The sequence below is a fragment of the Bos indicus genome, chromosome 7 (genome assembly GCF_029378745.1).
Source record: "Bos indicus isolate NIAB-ARS_2022 breed Sahiwal x Tharparkar chromosome 7, NIAB-ARS_B.indTharparkar_mat_pri_1.0, whole genome shotgun sequence".
Taxonomy (NCBI): domain Eukaryota; kingdom Metazoa; phylum Chordata; class Mammalia; order Artiodactyla; family Bovidae; genus Bos; species Bos indicus.
The window spans coordinates 49,814,896-49,827,048 of NC_091766.1; the positions used below are offsets into that span (position 1 = coordinate 49,814,896).

Below are 12,153 nucleotides of genomic sequence, written 5' to 3' on the forward strand. Positions count from 1 at the left end.
AAGTACAGACTTTGCTGCTAACTGTGAAGTGTACAAATCATTACATAAATAAAAGGTGTGCATCGAGATCACTGACGAATCATGTTCCTTCTTTCATGGTCTGTTAGTGATTGATCACTGCAACTGTTCAGTTCATGCAATGTGTAATTGCATTGCCTCCTTGTATCTCGGTGATAAACCCACGTGAGCCATTTTATAAGAGAGCCTTGAAGGAGGGAATTTGCAAAGATGAAAGTGCAGCAAGGAAAGGAAAAGTAATAAATCCAAGTTACAGAAGGAATTTGCTGCCTGAGGAAATGTTGACAGTGCTGCTGTTTAAGAAAGTTTAGATACTCAGAGTAACTTTGTGAAGGCTAACTCTAAGTGAGATAAGTAGTTGTGATGAAAAGGATAATGATGTCCAAGAGGAAGTGATGTCATCAAAACTTTCACATTAAAGGGACTCTTGGAGATAGTTCATGACTGTGAAAGTGCAAAGGATAAAATGTTTGAAACTGATCCAGACTTAGAAAGAAATAGGATAATTTGTGAAGTGAGAAAAAATGCGCACTCTGTATCATGTTGAAAAAGGTGATCATTTTTCAAAAACTACTTTTGAGTAGTTTTCATACAAGGAAACATTTTAGTTCTCAGTGTTCATAATGTTTTAAGCTACATATTAAATAAATACTAGTTGTACTATTTTAGTTTCATTTCTGTGTGTGTGTGTGTGTGTGTGTGTGTGTAAGGAATAGTAAGCTTTTAACTGTTTAAGAGAAAATTTTGAAGATCACAAGACAGTTGTGATTTTTCCCATTGGTAATTAAGATCATATTGCATTGTTTCAGTTTGTGTGATCATTTTTATAGACCTGCACTACTGTGCAAAGTGAGGGTCACCTGTATTATTTGTTACACAACTGTGGAAACTGAATTGGTAGTGGTGAAGCTACAGTTTCTGTCTGACTTGTAAATTCATGATCATACTCTCTTCCATTCTACTCCTGCTGCTGCTACTGCTAAGTCACTTCAGTTGTGTCCGACTCTGTGCGACCCCAGAGACGGCAGCCCACCAGGCTCCCCCGTCCCTGGGATTCTCCAGGCAAGAACACTGGAGTGGGTTGCCATTTCCTTCTCCACATTCTAATCCTGCACAAAATAAATTTTTTTGTTAATAGGCTGTTGATTTTTCTTCCTAGGAGCAAATCAGATTCTTGAAAGAACAGTTTTATTTCTAACTGGTTCTGTTACCCATTAGATCTGGCTTTTGTACCTCCCCCAGTCCCTCTTCCTCATTACCTCTACTGGCTTTCTTGGCCTTCCAAGATCATTTTAGAGTTCATCTATCCTACGGTCTTTACTTGATGTTTCCTCTGCTTGGAATCTTGCCTTGAGACAGCCACATCCCTCCTGTGCTGCGTTTTGCAAGACTCCTCAAGTGTACCTTTTCATTGAGACCTTCCTAGATCCCCATTTTAAATTGTATCTTATATCCCCTTTCTCTGTCCTTTCTTTTACTGCCCCTTCATAATTGATTTATTTATTATGTTTGTTATCATTCCTTCAAATTAAATTGTAGGCTCCCTAGAACCAGGAATTTTTGTCTGGTTAATTTCTATACCAAGTGTTTAGTGCCTGGCTCATAGCCCGAACTCAGTAAACACTTGCTGAAAAAAGGCAAGAACGCCCTTGAGGAACATTGTTGGACAGATTTAAATACTCAGGAAATGCAATGAAGATCTTTTCTCTGTCTTCTCATTGTGTTTTGCCTAATGGTAATAATGTCTACCAACCCTGTATTATCTCCCAGTGCAAGGTAATAAAGTAGGCCTTTTATATGTGTTATTAGTTGACCCTCACAGCAAGGTACCCTCTACATATTTCAAAGGAAGAAACGGGCTATGGAGTTTAGTCACATAGCTGGTAAGTGTCAAAGTCAGACCTTAAGCTAACCTCTAACTCCACAGTGAGTACACTTTTAGGTCACTGCATTTAATACTCTTCTTTGTCTTTGTTTATTGAGTCATAATTCACATAGCACAAAATTCTCTCTTGTAAAGGATACAAATTCACTGGTTTTTAAGTGTATTTACAAGGTTATAAAGGCCATCGCCACTATGTGATTCCAGAACATTTTCATTACCCTAGAAGGAAACCTCAAACCTATTAGCAGCTAGTAATCCTCAGTCTTTCTTTCTGCCCCAGCCCCTGGCAACGGTGATAGTTTCTGTCTCTATGGATTTACCTATTGTGAACATTTCATATAAGAGGAGTACTACAATATATGGCTTTTTGTGACAGGCTTCTTTCACTTTGCATAATGCTTTGAGGGTTCATCTGTGTTGTAGCATGTCTCAGTATTTTATTCCTTTTTATGGCTAAATATTTGATTGTGTAGATGCACCACATTTTCTTTATCTATTAGTTGATGAGTGTTTGGATTGTTTCCATATGTCAACTGTTAAGAATAGTGCTTCTGTAAACATTCATATATTTGTTTTTGTGTAGGCATTTGTTTTCAGTTCTCTTGGGTATATACCTAGAAGCAGAATTGATGGATCACATGGTAATATATAGATAGCATCACTGACTCAGCGGACATGAATTTGAGTAAACTCTGAGAGATAGTGAAGGACAGGGAAGGCTGGCGTGCTACAGTCCGTGGGGTTGCAAGGCATCGGACATGACTTAGAAACTGAAGAACTATGGTAACTCTGTATTTAACCTTTTGAGGAACTGCTAGTTTGTTTTCCAAAGTGGCTGTACTATTTTATATTCCCACCAGTGGGCTGTGAGAGTTCAAGTTTCCCTGTATCCTCAGGAACATTTGTTGCTGTTTGTCTTTTTTAAAGATGGACAGAACTTAGCAACTAAACAGCAACAACAATCCTAGTAGATATGAAGTGATATTCCGTGATTTTGACATGCTTTGCCCTTAGAGCAGTTGAGATTGAGTATCTTTTCATGTGCTTATTAGCCATTTACGTATCTTCTTTGGAGAGATGTGGTATAATTCCCTTGCCTATTTTAATTAGTTAATTTATTTTTGGCCACACCACACAGCATGTGGGATCTTAGTTCCTCCACCAGTGGTTGAATCCATACCTCTTGCATTGGAAACTCTGAATCTTAACTACTGGACTGCCAAGGAAGTCCCCCTTTGCTTATTTTAAATAGGATTTTTTGTATTTTAATGTTGATTTAAAGAGTACCTTTTTTGATATGCATTTTCCTTTTTTTAAAATGGTTTTTGGCTGTGCTGGGTCTTTGTTGCTGTGTGGGCTTTTCTGTAGTTGTGGTGAACTGGGGCTACTCTCTAGTTGCAGTGCGAGGGCTTCTCATTGCTTTGGCCTTTCGTTAAAGAGCATAGGGCTCTAAGGCCTGTGGGTTTTAGTAGCTGTGGCTCCTGGGCTCTAGAGCACAAGCTCAATAGTTGTGGCACATGGGCTTAGTTGCTCTGTGGCCTGTGGGATCTTCCTGGATCAGGGATTGAACCTGTCTCCTGCATTGGCAGGCAGAGTCTTTACCACTTAGCACCAGGGAAACCCAAGACTTCTTTATGTCTTATTGGTACTTTGATCCTTATCAGCACCCCAGATTTTCTCCCATTCTGTGGGTCTTTTTACTTTCTTGAGCCTGTCCTTAAAAACACAAACATTTTACATTTTGATGATGTTCAGTTTGTGTCTTTTTTCTTCGTTGTTTGTACTTAATGTGTTATATCTAAGAAACTATTGCCTGATTGGAGGTCTTGAAGATATATCAGTGTTTTCTTCTAAGTGTTTTATAAATGTAGCTCTTAAATTTGGTTTTGATCTATTTTGAAAGTATATGATACGAGTTTGGGGGTCAGGCTTCATTTTGTTGTATGTGGATATTCAGTTGTCCTAGCACTATTTGTTAAAAATATTTTTTCCCCTTTATTGAATGGTCTTGGCAGCCTTGTTGAAAATTAGTTCATTATATTTCTGAATTCTGAATTCTCTCCTGATGATCTACATGTATATATTTGACTTTGTTGACCACTTTCGTATGCAAATACTTCTTGATTTTGACAGTTTATCATCTTGGATCTCCTTGTTTCTCTTGTCATAGAGTCTTCCTTCCCTTACTACTAAATCCACAGTCTAAAGGACTCCAGTTTTTTTTTTAAAAATCTTCCCTGGTTCATGTGCACACGTTTAGTATGTTCTGGCTCTCTTCTCCATCTCAGGACTGGTGTACCTTGAATTCTTTAAGTGATCTTCCAAGTGATCTTCTTTTCCTTCACTCCTTTTTTTTTTTTTTTTGGTGGGAGTGCCATGCCAATGAGCTTGTGGAATTTTAGTTCCCTGTCAGGAATTGAACCCAAATGGCAGTGAAAATGTAGAGTTGTTACCACTGGATCGCCAGGGAATTCCCTCCCTCACTCTTAAATCAAGGGTTTTCATATCATTTTACCCCAGCCTTTATAGTTTACTATTGCTCTTTCCTGGGCTCTTTCCCTGCCTCCCCAAATTTATTTATTTTTATTTGGCTGCTACAGGTCTCAATTACAGCACACAGGATCTTTAGTTGTAGTATGTGGGATCTAGTTCCCTGACCAGGGATCAAACCCAGGCCCCCTGCATTAGGAGCTTGGAGTCTCAGCCATCTGGACCACCAGGGAAGTCCCCTTTCCTGGGCTCTTCTTGTGGCTTTGTGATCCGTATCTCTGGCCAGGTTTATTATATGTTAGGTTGACTTTGATTTCCTTCTTTGGCTTAGGGATTCTTCTTTGTACTCTATGGCCTTCCACCCTCCATCATCTGATGCCTGCTTTTATACACATCCCTCATTTCCAAGTTAGACTACTCAGCCCTCAAATACACCTTTTTATTGTATATGCAGCCTGTTACATGGTCCTAAGACCATAAGCATTAAGCATTACAAAGCCTGACTCTGTCATTTACTATTAGGTGACTTGGTTAAGTTAATTAACTTGTCTAAACTTGAGTTGTCTCTTCTGTAGAAGGGCTAATAGCACCTACTTTTCGGTGGTGGATAGGATTAAATAAAATATGCGTAGTGTCATGGAGTGGGCATTTAATAAATGTTAGATATTGGTATGTTGCTGTTTCTTTTGCTTGAGGTACTAACTCCCTTAATTCTACTGCCCCAAATTCTTCCTGTCCTTTGATGGTAGATTCTATTTCAGATTACTGTGTCTTCCATAAAACTGTTGCTGGCATTTCACTTATATCCCAACCTCGTCATTAGTGCTTCCTTTTTTGGCCCTATGCTATTTTATGCCTTTCTTAAAGCTTGTATGTTAAAAATGACAGTGTGGAGATTCCTTAAAAAACTGGAAATAGAACTGCCTTATGACCCAGCAATCCCACTGCTGGGCATACACACTGAGGAAACCAGAAGGGAAAGAGACACGTGTACCCCAGTGTTCATCGCAGCACTGTTTATAATAGCCAGGACATGGAAGCAACCTAGATGTCCATCAGCAGATGAATGGATAAGAAAGCTGTGGTACATATACACAATGGAGTATTACTCAGCCATTAAAAAGAATACATTTGAATCAGTTCTAATGAGGTGGATGAAACTGGAGCCTATTATACAGAGTGAAGTAAGCCAGAAGGAAAAACACCAATACAGTATACTAACGCATATATATGGAATTTAGAAAGATGGTAACGATAACCCTGTATACGAGACAGCAAAAGAGACACTGATGTATAGAACAGTCTTATGGACTCTGTGGGAGAGGGAGAGGGTGGGAAGATTTGGGAGAATGGCATTGAAACATGTGAAATGTCATGTATGAAACGAGATGCCAGTCCAGGTTCAATGCACGATGCTGGATGCTTGGGGCTGGTGCACTGGGACGACCCAGAGGGATGGTATGGGGAGGGAGGAGGGAGGAGGGTTCAGGATGGGGAACACATGAGAAACAAAGGAATAAAAAATTTAAAAAAAATAAATAAATAAAATAAAATATTTAAAAAAAATTACTAAAAAAAAATAAAAATGACACATAATTTCTGTATGATCACTTTTGATTTATAAACTATTTGAAAGTAAGTCTTGCTCAGCTTCATATATCCCTGGCAGTGGATTTGTTTTAGTGTGTAATAAGCTCTCAATAAATAGATGGAACTCTATTGCTTAGTATTAAGGCAAATATCTTTTTTGCAAGACTTTAGAGACAACTTCGTACATGAGTAAATAGCTTTTCCTAATGTACTCCCATAGCATCTTGTCCACAGGGCTATTTTAATTCTGGTTGCATTGTAATATTCCCTGATTTGTGGGCCCTTTGAGTACAGATGCCTTGTCTTAATCAGCTTTAATTGTTTGCTTGTCTGTCTTCTCCCTCCATAGAGCTCAAGGAGGACATGGGCTGTTTCTTGAGCACTGTATCACTGGCACCTAATATAGTATTTGAGGTGCTCAAATATTTGTTGAATAAATAAATAAATAAATGATTGAGCACTCATTTTAAGTACCGTAAAATAACATTTTTGTTAAACATCCACGTAATTGTCATGTGTCTGTATCTTAGATCCAGGAAAACTTAACTATCAAATTCTTCATTGTGAGTTATTTCTTACAATACACATAGACATACACAGAACTTGTCTTTACTCTTAATACTGTATGGTTCTTCTTAGCCTAATTAATATATGAATCTGAGGGTGAATTTGTTTCTGCCCTCCAAGAATCTGTTTCCCCAGTCCTGTGGAAGTTCTGTAATCAAATCCAGTGGCCTCCAAAGTCAAATTCCCTGGTAGTTCTCAGCTCCTTTGCCGATCCCTAGGTTGGGAAATCTGTTGTGGGTTCTAGAACTTTCTTAACAGTATGAGAATTTCTTTGGTATAATTGTTCTGCAGTTTGTGGGTCATATGCTCAGCAGCTCAATGGTGGGGCTAGTGGTAACTTCCTCCAAGAGGGCTTATGCCACACGCTTTGTGATCCAAGTCTGCTGCAGCCAGAGCCCTTGTCCCTGCAGCAGGCCACTGCTGATCCGAACCCTCAAAGGCAGGTCTGGCTCAGTCAGTCTCTGAGGGGTCTCTGGGTTCTGGTGTGCACAAAATTTTGTTTGAGCTCTCTGAGCATCTCTGGCGGGTATGGGGTTTGATTCTAAACAGGATTTCGCCCCTCTTGCGAAAGGGGGTTCTCCTTTGCCCTTGCACGTGGGTTATTTTTTTTGGTGGGATCCAACATTCTCCGGTCGATGGTTTTTCAGCAGTGAGTTGCAATTTGGGAGTTCTCCCAGGAGAAGATGAGTGCATGTCCTTCTATTACACCATCTTGTTAGTAAGACTTGCTTACTTACCATGTTGTTATAAGACTGAGCCAGACTTGCTGGGAGTGTACAGGAGTCTCCGGTGGAGGCATGGGTCTGCAGTGTCCTGCTGCAGGGTCAGGGGCAGTGAATACAACAGTTCATGCTTTGAAGGAGGTTTCCATTGCCTTCATTAGCCCTACCTAGTTTGGCCTCAGGCCAAATAACTGGGAGGGAACACAGCCCCACTCATCAACAGAAAATTGGATTAAAGATTTACCAAGCATGGCCCCACCCATTAGAACATGAGTCAGTTTCCCCTAGTCAGTCTCTCTCATCAGGAAGCTTCATAAACCTATCCATCAGAGGGCAGACAGAATGAAAACCACAGTCACACCAAACTAACCAAACTGATCACATGGACCACAGCCTTGTCCAACTCAGTGAAACTATGAGCCGTGCCATGTAGAGATACCCAAGACAGATGGGTCAGAGCGGAGAATTCTGACAAAACGTGATCCACTGGAGAAGGGAATGGCAAACCGCTTCAGTATTCTTGCCTTGAGAACCCCATGAACAGTATGACAAGACAAAAAGAGAGGACACTGAAAGATGAACTCCCCAGGTCGGTAGGCGCCCAATATGCTAGTGTAGAAGAGTGGAGAAATAACTCCAGAAAGAATGACGAGACTTACCAAAAACAGGAAAAAGCGAAAACAATATCCAGTTGTGGATGTGACTGGTGATGGAAGTCAAGTCTGATGCTATAAAGAACAATATTGCATAGGAACCTGGAATGTTAGGTTCGTGAATCAAGGTAAATTGGAAGTGATCAAACAGGAGATGGCAAGAGTGAACGTAGACATTTTAGGAATCAGTGAACTGAAATGGACGGGAATGGGCATATTTAATTCAGATGACTGTGGTCAAAAATCCCTTAGAAGAAATGGAGTACCCTCATAGAAAACATGAGTCTGAAATGCAGTGCTTGGGTTCAAAATCTCAAAAACGACAGCATGATCTCTGTTTGTTTCCAAGGCAAACCATTCAGTGTCACGGTAATCCAAGTCTACGCCTCAACTGCAAATGTTGAAGAAGCTGAAGTTGAAAGGTTCTATGAAGACCTACAAGACCTTCTAGAACTAACACCAAAAAATGATGTCCTTTTCATCATAGGGGACTGGAATGCAAAAGTAGGAAGTCAAGAGATACCTGGAGGAACAGGCAGGTTGGTCTTGGAGTGAAAAATGAAGCGGGGCAAAGGTTAACAACATTTTGCCAAGAAAATGTACTGGTCATAGCAAACACCCTCTTCCAACAACACAAGAGAAGAATCTATACATGGTTATCACCAGATGGTCAAAACCAAAATCAAATTAATTATATTCTTTGCAGCCACAGATGGAGAAGCACTATAGAGTCAGCAAAAACAAGACCGGAGGCTGACTAGGCTCAGATCATGAGCTCTTTATTTGCAAAATTCAGACTTAAACTGAAGAAAGTAGGTAAAACCACTAGACCGTTCAGGTATGACCTAAATCAAATCCCTTATGATTATACAGCAGAAGTGAGAAATAGATTCAAGGGATTAGCTTTGATAGAGTGCCTGAAGAACTATGGATGGAGATTTGTGACATTGTATAGGAGGCAGGGATCAGGACCATCTCCAAGAAGAAGAAATGCAAAAATGCAAATTGGTTGTCTGAGGAGGCCCCACAAATAGCTGAGAAAAGAAGAGAAGCTAAAGGCAAAAAGGAAAAGGAAAGATACACCCATCTGAATGGAGAGTTCCAAAGAATAGCAAGGAAAGATAAGAAAGCCTTCCTCAGTGATCAGTGCAGAGAAATAGAGGAAAACAATAGAATGGGAAAGACTAGAGATCTGTTCAAGAAAATTAGATACACTTCATGCAAAAATGGGCCCAGTAAAGGACAGTAATGGTATGGACCTAACAGAAGCAGAAGAAATTAAGAAGAGGTGGCAAGAATACACAGAAGAAATATACAAAAAAAGATCTTAATGAGCTGGATAACCACAGTGGTGAGATCACTCACCTAGAGCCAGACATCCTGGAATGGGAAGTCAGGTGGGCCTTAGGAAGCATCATTGCCAACAAAGCTAGCAGAGGTGATGGAATTCCAGTTGAGCTATTTCAGATTCTGAAAGATGATGCTGTGAAAGTGCTACACTAATACGCCAACAAATTTGGAAAACTCAGCAGTGGCGACAGGACTGGAAAAGTTCAGTTTTCATTCCAGTCCCAAAGAAAGGCAATGCCAAAGAATGATCAAACTACCACACAATAGCCCTCATCTCACCACGCTAGCAAAGCAGTGCTCAAAATTCTCCAAGCCAGGCTTCAACAGTACATGAACCAAGAACTTCCAGATGATCAAGCTGGATTTAGAAAATGCAGAGGAACCAGAGATCAAATTGCCAACATCCGTTGGATCATTGAAAAAGCAATAGAGTTCCAGAGAAACATCTACTCTGCTTTATTGACTACATCAAAACCTTTGACTGTGTGAATCGTGGAAAATTCTTCAAGAGATGGGAATACCAGTCTATGGGCATACCACCCTGAACATGCCCGATCTTGTCTGATCTCGGAAGCTAGGCAGGGTCGGGCCTGGTTAGTACTTGGATGGGAGATCGGAATACCGGACCACCTTACCTGCCTCCTGAGAAATCTGTATGCAGGTCAAGAAGCAACAGTTAGAACCAAACATGGAACAACAGACTGGTTCCAAATTGGGAAAGGAGTACATCAAGGCTGTATCTTGTTACCTTGTTTATTTAACTTATATGCAGAGTACATCATGTGAAATGCCGGGCTGGATGAAGCACAAGCTGGAATTCAGATTGCTGGGAGAAATAATCAATAACCTCGGATGACACCACCCTAATGGCAGAAAGTGAAGAGGAACTAAAGAGCCTCTTGATGAAAGTGAAAGAGGAGAGTGAAAAAGCTGGCTTAAAACTCAGCATTCAAAAAATGAAGATCATGACATCCGGTCCCATCACTTCATGGCAAATAGATGGGAAACAATGGAAACAGAGACTTATTTTCTTGGGCTCCAAAGTCACCACAGATGGTGACTGCAGCCATGAAATTAAAAGACGCTTGCTCCTTGGAAGAAAAGCTATGACCATCCTAGACAGCTTATTAAAAAGCAGAGACATATACTTTGCAGACAAAGGTCCATCTAATCAAAGCTATAGTTTTTCCAGTAGTCATGCATGGATTTGAGAGTTGGACCATAAAGAAAGCTGAGTGCCTAAGAATTGATTCTTTTGAATTGTGGTCTTGGAGAAGACCCTTGTGAGTCCCTAGGACAGCAAGGAGATCAAACCAGTCCATCCTAAAGGGAATCAGTCCTGAACATACATCGGAAGGACTGTTGCTGAAGCTTGAAGCTCCAATACTTTGGCCACCTGATTTGAAGAACTGATTGATTGGAAAAGACCCTGGTGCTGGAAACAATTGAAGGCAGGAGGAGAAGGGGACGAAAGAGGATCAGATGGTTGGATGGCATCACCAACTTGATGGACATGAGTTTGTGCAACCTCTGGGAGTTAGTGATGGACAGGGAAGCCTGGCGTACTGCAGTCAATGAGGTCGCAGAGTCAGACATGACTGAGCGACTGAACTGAGGGTGAATTTAACTCCCCCGCTAAGGCTCATATTCTACAACTAAAATTTTGATAGTTAAGAGAAGTTTTGTAGGTCTCTTCAGAATTAGCGTGGCTTCATGAGAATGTGCTTTTTTTTTTTTTTTTACATTTGTGGAAGAGATAAGAGAGTGAATAGCCTTTAGGCTTTAATCTGAGGTTGAGGGAGGGAGTAATTGCTTTTTCAGGAATCCAAAGATAGTCACCATAGAGAGGAACAGACCCTGGCACTCCTGCTACTTCCAACTATAAGAAAAGAGAAAACGATAAGCACCTTCAATGATTATTATTAGAAACACATAACAAAAAAGTATAAGTTACTTTACAAGTTTCTAGGAAATGTTAGAACTTCTTGGCATTGTTGAAGGTGGGATTGTATGAATTGGATATTCCTCATAACTGTAGTAAAATGTATATATTTTTAGGTTAATTTTTAAAGTTATGAATATGATGTCTGTTATAGAAAATGTTTTTGTAAATACAGAATGATGTAGAATTAGATTGTATCTTATATAATTGTTATTTGTGTTTTTACTCCAATCTTTTTCCTTTTTTTTAAAGCACAGATTACATACATTTATCATTTCATCTTTTTTCTGTTTAAGATTTCATAAACTTTAACATTTTTCATATATATTTTAATATTTGCATAAAAGTCAATTGTAGGCTTTACCTTAATTTACTTAACTAGATGCTTGCTTGGGCATTTGAACTGTTGGAAGTGTTTTGCTATGAGGAAAATGAATGAATCCGTGACAAGCTCTTGTCTTTTCACATACCAGTGAGTTTCTGTTTGAGCTCTATGCATTAGATAGTTGAAATGCTTAATGAAGTGTGGTGGTCCTTCATAATGGTTGCTATGTTTCTGTATCTTTCTTTGGATGTGCGGGTAGATTGTGTTAGATCCATTTTTTTCCTCCCATTCAAATCTTGAATTTTTTTCTCGATTAGGATACATATAATGGTCCTTTTTGGAAAGGAGTATTATTACTAGATCAATGGAAACAAGTATTTTTTTTCTTATTGGGAAAAAGTATTTTTAAGGCTTTTGATATGTAGTGCTAAATCACTTTGCAGATACTGTGCTTTTACCAGGAATATATGTGGTTGCTTGTCTTAGTGACAGCTAGAAGACAAATGTAAGAGGAAAATAGCAGAAATAAAAATCCTTAAATTCTGTGTATGAATATACAAAGTTTGAATTACCGTTTTTTAAAATGTAGACCGGTTATTTGGTTCATTCCT

The 12,153-nt window shown here is 39.6% G+C and overlaps 1 protein-coding gene across 2 annotated transcripts in view; it reads left to right on the forward strand.

The window, feature by feature from the left end:
• The window catches only part of CTNNA1 (catenin alpha 1), a 177,959-nt gene that overhangs the window by 44,815 nt on the left and 120,991 nt on the right, over positions 1-12,153 (forward strand). The gene's annotated exons all lie outside the window — the stretch shown is intronic.